At 40.9% G+C, this 9,364-nt stretch overlaps 1 long non-coding RNA gene across 1 annotated transcript in view; it reads left to right on the plus strand.

Moving 5' to 3' along the window:
- Positions 1–6,771, plus strand: part of LOC311440145 — an 18,571-nt gene extending 11,800 nt beyond the window's left edge. Inside the window, exons 4-6 of the long non-coding RNA XR_014695223.1 lie at positions 4,494–4,645; positions 4,951–5,039; positions 5,963–6,771. This is a non-coding gene — a long non-coding RNA (uncharacterized lncRNA). The remainder of the gene's footprint in view (positions 1–4,493; positions 4,646–4,950; positions 5,040–5,962) is intronic.
- The last annotated feature ends 2,593 nt before the right edge of the window (positions 6,772–9,364 follow it).

Here is a 9,364-nt window from a genome sequence, read left to right on the forward strand (position 1 = left end):
GTAATTTGTCTAATATTGCCCCTGTCCACACATGGATGACAAGCCACTGCTCTTATCAGCTTCCCTGTTAGTTCAGAGTGGCAGGGCTCTCTGCCATAGATCTAAAGGCTCCAGCCCTAATGACATTTACAGCAATATGATGCCACATGATGGAAGGGGTTTTCTTTTCTCTCTCTCTCTCTCTTTTTTTTTTTTTTAACTGTTTGCTTTTTAAAAAGCTAGCTAATTGCACATATAAAATCTGCTTTAAATGAGGATTAGGTCGCAAAATCAATACTACATAATGTGTGTAATTTTATCCTTCCTCTCACTTGCATACGCATTTTCAAATAAATGCAAATAATATAATTGCATACTATTCTTTCCATGGGGTCTATTCTACATTTACTTCTCAGGGTGGAGCTGCTCTGGAGCTATGTCAGGCACTACATAGTGGAGAAGGCCACCATCTTCATGAGTTTTTTCACATTTATTTCAGAAAACAGAAGATGTGCAGCAAAGTGACAGTACAGGATCATGTGAAAAAGAAGGATGAAGTCCTGGCTAAAACAGCTGAGCTTTGCCTTAGGGATGGATTCAATCCCTCCTTTGCTGCACAGTTCTTCTGTAATGCTGGATAAGTCGGTTAAACCACACTTTTTGCAGGTGGCCATAAATTTCATGCTCCTAGTTTCTGGGTATCTCAATTGAGATTTTGTGGTCTAATTTGCAGAAGTGCTGAATGATCCCAGCTGAAAATGAATTCAGTTGGTGCTGGACATATAAAGTGCTCTGAATGGAAAGCATAGCAACTTCTTGAAATACTTACTGTCTCAAACCGAGCTGTCAAAATCTACAAAACCCTTAAACTACAGATACTTCCAACCCAAGCCCATCCTGAAACCATTGCACCCAAGAGGTAACAAAAAGTATTTAAGGCTGGGAATTCTTTTATGCAGAAAGAGGAGGAAGAGGAGTTGTGCTGTCCAGCCTGATATCCAAGGAAGTGTCCTGCCCACCAAAATCCCAAATCCCAGATGGTGTGGGAAGGCTGCTGTGAACAGGTCAAACGCAGTTACATGGAGATGGGAGTGGTGGTGGAGGGTCAGGGGGCTCTGACGGTGTCCAGTTTTTCCAGACAAAGGTACTGGCTCTGGCACTGCGGAAATCAAGATGTGGTTGGGGAGGAGCGCTCAGGTTGCAAATGGTAGCTTACCAGGGATAAAAGATGACAAGGAAACACCTCTATAAAATGAGCATATAGAAAAAGACCCTGGAAAGAAAGCTTCAGAGCCCCAGTAGGTGTACTGTCAGCTTCTGTGCCCCAGCTTACGGGCAGCCACTTCTTTAAACCTCAGCAAGTGGGTCCTCCAGTGTGATCATATGCTACAGCAAACTAAGGACACGAATAAAAGAATAGTAGGAGCCTGTAGGAATAAAACCAGAAAGGACCAGGGAAAAAAAAAAAAAAAAAAAAAAAAAAAAGCAATGTAATTAACAAAGGAAAGTGAGAGTAACAGGAAAGTGCTTCTGTACGTTACAAATCAGAGCAAAACAATGGCAAAGCAATGATCTACCCTTTGACCAGGACTGAAACCTAGTAAGAGGTGCCACAGAAAAAGCCAGAGTGATTAATGCCTTTCTCCCTCATTCCTCAGTTAAAAGAGTTAGTTATGACCAGCTGACGAACTGCTAATATCTAAGGCTAAATAACAGGAAGAACAGAACAGACTACTTGAGTTATTTTCCAGCCAACCAGACCTGACACAACTCACGTGAGGGAACGTGGAGAACTGGGATCCTTTCCCACAACAACCTGGAGAACGGGAGACCAGAGACAGGCGATGGCAGTACCCATGCTAAGGAAAGAAGAAAAGCAGTCTGAGGAGCATAGGCAAAGAAAACAGCCTAACTGGAATTCCTGGGAATACATTGAAACAAGTAATTCAACAAACTTTTCTTTTGTGCATGGGTGATAATGACTGGATAAGTAGAGGCCAACAAAGATTTGCCAGGAACACATCATGCCGAACCAAGCTGATTTTCTTCTTTGACAAGTAGCGGGCCATATGGACAATAGATATTGCGTATCTTCACTTGAACAAGGCTTTCAACACAGTCTGTTGTGATTTCTTGTAAGTGAGCTAGAACAAAACTGCTGTAAGGTGGACTCAGAGCTGCTTGGAAAGGGAAAAAAAAAAAGTGTTAGAAGAGTAATTATCATCAACTCATTGTTGATGTGGAAGAATTACAGAAAGCAGTTCTGTAGATGCCCTTTCAGGGACTTGCACCACTCACTACTTTTGTTGTGTTTAGGAAGGCGATGTGTAGAGAACAGCTATCAAATTTGCTGAGAAAGTTCTGTGAGCAGGGTTGGCATCCTGACTAATAGAGGAAAAGGTCTGAAAACACAAGGAGTCCATGCAGCAAGTACAGGTGTAATCTGTTAACACTTAGGCAATAAACCTGGGAGGTTTTGGTCGATCTCAGGCTGACTACGAATTAGCAATGCTATACTGGTGTGGGAAAGCAAGTACTGTGCTGAAATGTATAAACTGCTTAGGTGAGATGTGAAAAAATTTCTCCACTCCTACCCAGCACTGGTGAAGTCTCAGTCAGGAAAATGGGCTCACTCTGGGCTTAAGAGGGGAACGGGCAATCAGGGAAAGTCCTGAGAGCAACAAAAAATACTAAAAGTCTTAAGAAGCTAACCCTGGAGGGAAATCTCTAAGAACTGGATTTGTTTAGTCTAGAGAAGAGAGGACTGGGAAGAAACGTGATAACGGTCCTGAAATATGTAAAAGGCAGCTGCTCGCTGACAGGCAGCAAGTGCTGCCCATGCCGAGAGGGAAGCAGGGAGCTTAAATGGTGCCTGGAGTTAGGGTTTCTGCTATGCATAAGGAACACCTGCCTAGCTAGGAGGTTAAGGAAGCCTTGGTGCCAGAGGAGGTCACTGAGTCTCTGGTGCTGATGAAACACACTTGAAAAAGACATCATTGTGTTGGGAAGGGCGTACTAGACCCAAGGGCCGGAGCTTGTCAGGCAAGTGTGCGTAATAGCTCGCAGGCACATGTTTGAAAGGCTTGTGTAGCATCTGGAGCTGGAGTCGTGGCACCGGGAGAGTGTCATCACTGGGAAAAGCATCTCCCAGCTATCGCTAAGCTTTGCCCAGCACGCGTAACCTCAAAGGAGGGAGAAAGAAATTGGATGCGAATTTTGAAAGGTTGCTGACCCCCAGAGAATTTCTTGAGGCCTCTTCCTACCTTCTACATTTGTAAGTAGACGCAGCCTGTGCCAAAAGGGCTGAATTACTGCTGCAGGGGATTCCTATTACACGTGAAAAACAGGCATTAAGCCTTCACTGGTAACTTATCTGAATTTTTTTTCTAGCTACATCATGTGCATTTCTGGCCAAAGGAGCTTGAAATCCCATCACCTGGGAGACAAACAAGCACTAGCATTTCTCCTTTATGAGGAGACTGGAAGGTTTTCTCACGAACCTGAAAAGCTGTTTTGTTGCATCACTTTGCAAACATTTGGGAGGCAAACGTCCTTGTCCTTGTCCTGGGGGCCTGATATTCTGCATAGCCAAGCCAAGAAAGCGGAGCGAGAAGCAGCAGAGGTACAAAGAGGGGAAAACAACTTGCCTCACGTTGCACAAAACTTTCATGACACGAGTGGGAGTAAAACCCAAGGCTTCCTGGTGTTCATGCCAGCACCATCCACCTTCTAGCACTGCTGTCATGCTGTAGCAGTGTTTGTGTCAACAGTTAGGTTTCCTCTTCAGAGAACCCATGTGAAGGTTGCGTTGTATATTGGCAATGGCTGCAGACTGTGTCTATCGCTGAGGCATTTTTCTAGTGCTATGAAAGCTATAATGCAATTCTGTGAAATTAAAATGTCACTTCCCGCATGCACAACGCTTCTCCCTAGTTTTACAGCTGTTTGCCATGCTCTGTGTGAGGGCATTTGCTGATAATGAATTGTGTTGTGGAAATATAATAATCTACAATGATCCAATTGTGTAATCTAGTTTAAAACTACTTTCACTCAGAGGAATCCCTAACCCAGATTAATTTAGAGATGTGATGAGGTTTGACCCCATCACCCTTATAAATCACACAAGCAAAAAAATACGCAATTATTTTCCTATTAGTGATACTGACATGTATATGTATGCTCATAATCCTGTAAATATATGATTAAAGTGAAAAAAAAAAAAAGATAAAAAATCCTGAAGTATAATTCTCTCTCATTTCAGTGTAGCCCACCTGTCTCCTATTTCCCAGGGGAAAGCCCTGCATCCTGGCTTAAGACTATTCTGTTCCCAAACTCTAGTTTATTGAAGCAAAGGATGTTCAGTCAGCTTTCATTTCTGACTCTCTTCTGGGCATAATAATTTCTGCTCCAAGTTACCATTTATCCAGGCTTCCCTGGACATTTATTCTTTCTCCATTCAAAAATTGTGTCTGGGCAGAAAATGCAGATTTCATACATTTCTCCACGATTTTCAGGTACCAGACAGCCTGACTGGAAGTGTGACTTTGAGCCTGGCTGGTGGGTGTCCAACGATCATTGAATCGCCTATCACGTAACCACAGATCACCTCTATGCTTCGTGCACTGGGAGGCTGATGCTTCCAAGAAGCGTGAGATCTACTGTGCAGGTATTGTAGAGCTGATCAGTACCTGTGCAGGAATTCTGATGCTGCACGGATGTTTTGGACGTACTATGCATTTGCAGACCACCTAAAACACCCTGCAGAGCAAGTCTAATAACTCCAAAAGCCTCAGATTTAGCACACGATATCCAGAACATGCTCCTTTTTTTTTTTTTTTTTTTTTTTTTCTGAGCAATCTCCATGAATAAAAAATAACCCCCATAAGTCTTTGTGGAGATATTAGAAATACTGCAGAAATTAGAAACAATTAGAGCTAAATCCTAAATTACACTATGTTTTTTTTTTCAAAGGAACAGAGGAAAGAGCAGTTAAGAATCCATTGAGAAGAGAGAGAAACATTTGGAGGAAATGGTCAGCTTAAACCAAGTATGTTTAGCAGGTGAGAAGGCAAATCTACCTCTCCCCAGGCTGCCCACCTGGCAAGTAAGCTAGCTGTGACATGCTTTACTCCCACTTTGAGATGTGCTATATATCCCACATCTTTCGTTCCACAAGATTCAGGAATTGTCTCTTGGCATGACATAAAGAGTATTTGTCAGCCGGCTTCTCTGTTTGCCTCTCATGCTGCCAGCCACTGAAAGATTGTCATAGAAAAAGAAAAAAATAAAAATTAAAAATAAAAAGCCTTGCTGTTAGTCTTTATTATGGGTTTCTTTATTATGGCGCAACAATTGATAAATGTCTGTAATAAACAGGACTCTATATTTTCCCCAGTATTAACTCCAGTTCACTGTAGTTATACTACAGAGGAATTTAGGAGTTTAGTCTTAGCAATATTATGTTAAAAAAAAGCTATCTGGTGCCATATGAATGAGTTCGATTAGAGAATTCAAAATCTTTCAGATAATAGACTTATTCCTGCATACACAACCTACAGGAGATGTGTATGTTGTTAAAACCAGAAGTTTCACATTCAGTTTTTACAGGTGACTAATGCAGTTGTTACTCAATTTGTCCAATTTACATTTGTGCAAGTGTATTGTCCTTTACAAAGGGCAGGCCACTTACAGGTGCTTAACGTTACTGATATCATCTACCTGGGAAATCAGATCAGCTGAGAATTGTGTGAGTTTACAGTAACAGTTTTTCTGAAATGATTGTGAAATTTCTGGTAATTTGTCTTTCTGGCTGGATGGGAGATCATTAACAAAATGCCTTTTTGGTAGTTCTTCAAAATCCCGTACAACAACAGGACTTCAAAACCGAAAGTGAAAGCTTGAACATCTGTCTGGATTCCCCCAAGATTTAGGGGCTTGAAATAAAATTATAGATGCATGTCTGAATCTCTTATTTTTTTTACAGAGAAGAAAGTTCCAGGTCTTGGAAAAGCTATAAGACAGCCTGGTATATGCTGCACTGGAATGGCCTTGACCGTCTTTTGGGTCTTCTGAACAAGTACAGTCAATTGGGTTGCAGAGAAATGGTAGCTAGCTTATAAAAGGTCAGCAGCTGGCCAAGGGAGCACTAAATAGCTTGGTCTGAAGTCAAGCAGGACCAACACAGTAATGGTGGGACAGAAAAAATGCCACAAGAGCCCAGCAAGCACACCAGCTTCTACCACTGTTTAAAGCACTGCCCCTCCGGTTAGCAGGGGAATATGAAACCTCCCACTTGACTCACTCCTGGTTCCGGGTGCTCTGAGGAATGCTTTCTCCAAGTTTCACTTAAACCATAAATCAAAAAGTTTGCATGTTCATTGGGAGGAAGTGGAATAGTTTATCCCTGCGTCATGAGAATAATCTCACATAGCACAACAAAGAGCAGAAAGTGAGGCTGCATCCCTGCCTAACTTTGCTGTTTCTGCACTTCTGAAGTCACACAAGGAAAAGCATAACCCTGTCGAAAACGCTCAGCTGAAGATCCTCTCTAAAGTGAAGGTATTTCTAGGTACAAAACTGGTGTTTCATCCTGAGGTCTTGCAGTCAAAGGTGTCTCATGAGATGTACATACCAGAGGGATGCTGTCTGGTGACAGACCAGGATCATCCGTGACCGTGAACTAAAATTACAACAGATTTCTAAACCAGTTACTCCTCCCTTCTCCTCTTTGCAGATACAGAGCTGCCAAAACAACTGACCCAGATCTTAAATAAACACGCACATTTGTTCCTATTTTTGTTTGCTTTCATCTCTCACATTAATCGAGAAGATAAAACACTGCAAATGAGCTAGGAAAGAGTGTGCAGGTGGAAAAAATGACACCAGAAATTAAAGTATTACAGATGTTAAATTATCTTAGTGGATACTGGGGGAAAACACATTGGGGAAAAGCATGGTGTGGGATGTTTTCACACTACAAAATGCTAACGCGAAAAAGGATACTCAGGCAATATTCTTTCTGCCCTTGGGACAGACTGATTTGGAAAGAACTTTTGTGGTCGCCCGAATGCATTTCTTTCTCCTCAAAATATTTAATTCCCTACTAAATTATCCCAATGAAGCTTTCTAGCTAAACAATGAATATTCAACACAATGATAATACCTCTGGATATTACTTTTTTTTACCCATCTGATTCAAATACAATTAGATTTTAAGTTCCCTTAAGACAAGGAACTGATACATGCCTACCATTTTTTTTCACGGAATACAGTATAATGAAACGTATACTAAATAAGTAATCTGCTGTCTTGGTTTTTATTATATTTTTTAAAAAATTTACTGTAACTAAAATACTGGATTCTGAGAAATGATTTATAGCAAGCAATAAGACATATCTGCGTAGTAAATATATTCAGCTATATATCTAATTCCCATCAAACAAAATCAGTGCATGGATCTACCATATTTAAATCATGGCTATATTCAAACCAATCCACATTAAGAACTTGGTGGCTTCAGAAAAGCTAATGAATCTTGTAATAAATTTTCAGCATAATATATTTCAAGTCCCTCAGTGAATGAAGTGACAGAACACTACAGTTCTGTGTAAGTGACAATTAGAGGCCAACTCTGCATTTGTGAGCATGAAACATTCAATTAGTTTTAACTTTTAAAAGGGATTCTGCCATGAAAAGAAAAAGAAAAAAAAGAAGAAGAAAGAAAAAAAAAAATGGAATCAGGGCTTCTGTGTTTTTATCTGTTATTTTGCAGGAACGGTGCTCCACCTAGAAATAAAAGCGTATTCCAACCCCCAGACCTGATAAAACCATAGGCACTGAGGATCAACCCAGAGGTTTTTTAGTAGCATAAGCATCATTTCCAGTCATAAAGCGTGTTGCCCTTTTTATGGCCTTAATGGCATCTTAGCTATCCCATTGCTTTCAGTGAATTTGCCGAGTTAACTCAATGTAATGCAATAATCAGCTCCGTCCCATCTGTAAGAGGGAAAAAGCTCCAGCTTGTTCGGTCCTTTTTTTTTTTTTTATTCACAGTAAAGTAACAAAGAAAAAGCCTTGGGAAAAAAATGTACAAGCAAGAATATCGGAATGTGTGAAAAACAGAAGATCGGCTGTTTCTTCCATACTTTGAATCAGAACTCAGAAACCTCTCTCAGGACAGCAACTTCAAAACAGGAGACAAAAATGATACAAGCAACAGCTGAAAACAATTTGCAGCATCGTTTCTTACGGATACCAATCTATATCCCAAATCTCTGCCTCCTTCTTAGCTTTTGAGAAAATCAGTAGGATTTGCTTTCTATTTACAGTCCTGCTGGGTCTGTTCTGCAATTTAACACACAATTTAACAACACAGCAAGCCTGGTAAGAGCAAGAGTACATTGAACCTGAGTTACTAGGCACAGCAAGTCAGGGCAAGCATGGAGCCTGGCAGAAGTGTACATAGCCCTCCCCAGAGCAGGAGAGGGAGCGTACACGTACACACGCATGCATGCGTTATTGTTCAGCAAGTGAGAATGAATGGGACTGTCTTTATGAGGTACCACAGTGTTCCTCAGCAGTGCATCCTATTAAAATAAGGATTTTCAGGCTTGCTTTTGCAGCTACAAGTGTCTGGGAAAAAAATCATACCTTTTTTTCTTAGTGGAAGGTGATCTAGCTGTCACAAATACTGGACTTTCAATGCATGCAGAGCAATTATGGAGTTGGCAACGCTACAAAAAAATGAGGTGAATCGGAACAGGACATTGCTTTCAGAACTGTATATTGTATCAGCAAAATACCAGGCTCTGTGTAAAGAAGTTATGATTAGGTAAGTCACGGAACTATTTCTATAGCAAATGTGTGTGGAAAAAAAAAAGAAACACACAACAATATGTGGAAGAAATAGCAAAACAGATGACAGCTGCAGGAAAGTAGGAAATCAAATAGCCCCTTGCAGAGATGTCATGAATGCTGATACACTAAAAAACATCCTAGCAATTCCCATTTCCGCTGGTGAAATTAGATACAAAAAAAAAGTGGACACCGTGAAACAATGAACTGTATCATTGCTTTATGGGATGTGGAATTGTCTGTATTGTGTAATAAGACGTTACAAGTTGGCTAGGCAGAACAACTTGTGCTATTCTCAGCAGAACAACCCAGGACATAACAGCAACTCCTTTCCTTGCTTCTTAGCATTAATGTCTGCGTGGTTCCCTCCCTGCACAAAATTGTGCAGAGAATATGATACAATCACTAATTCTCGAGATCATTTTTTTTCAGCTGGCACTTCCTTAATGTGCCCCATTCCTGGTTCTCATGGAAAATCTAGATTCTGAGATAGGAGGTACCAAACACCTACCTCATGCTAACGGTGCAGCAG

This window comes from Aythya ferina, assembly GCF_964211825.1.
Source record: "Aythya ferina genome assembly, chromosome: 1".
NCBI classification, from domain to species: Eukaryota; Metazoa; Chordata; class Aves; order Anseriformes; family Anatidae; genus Aythya; species Aythya ferina.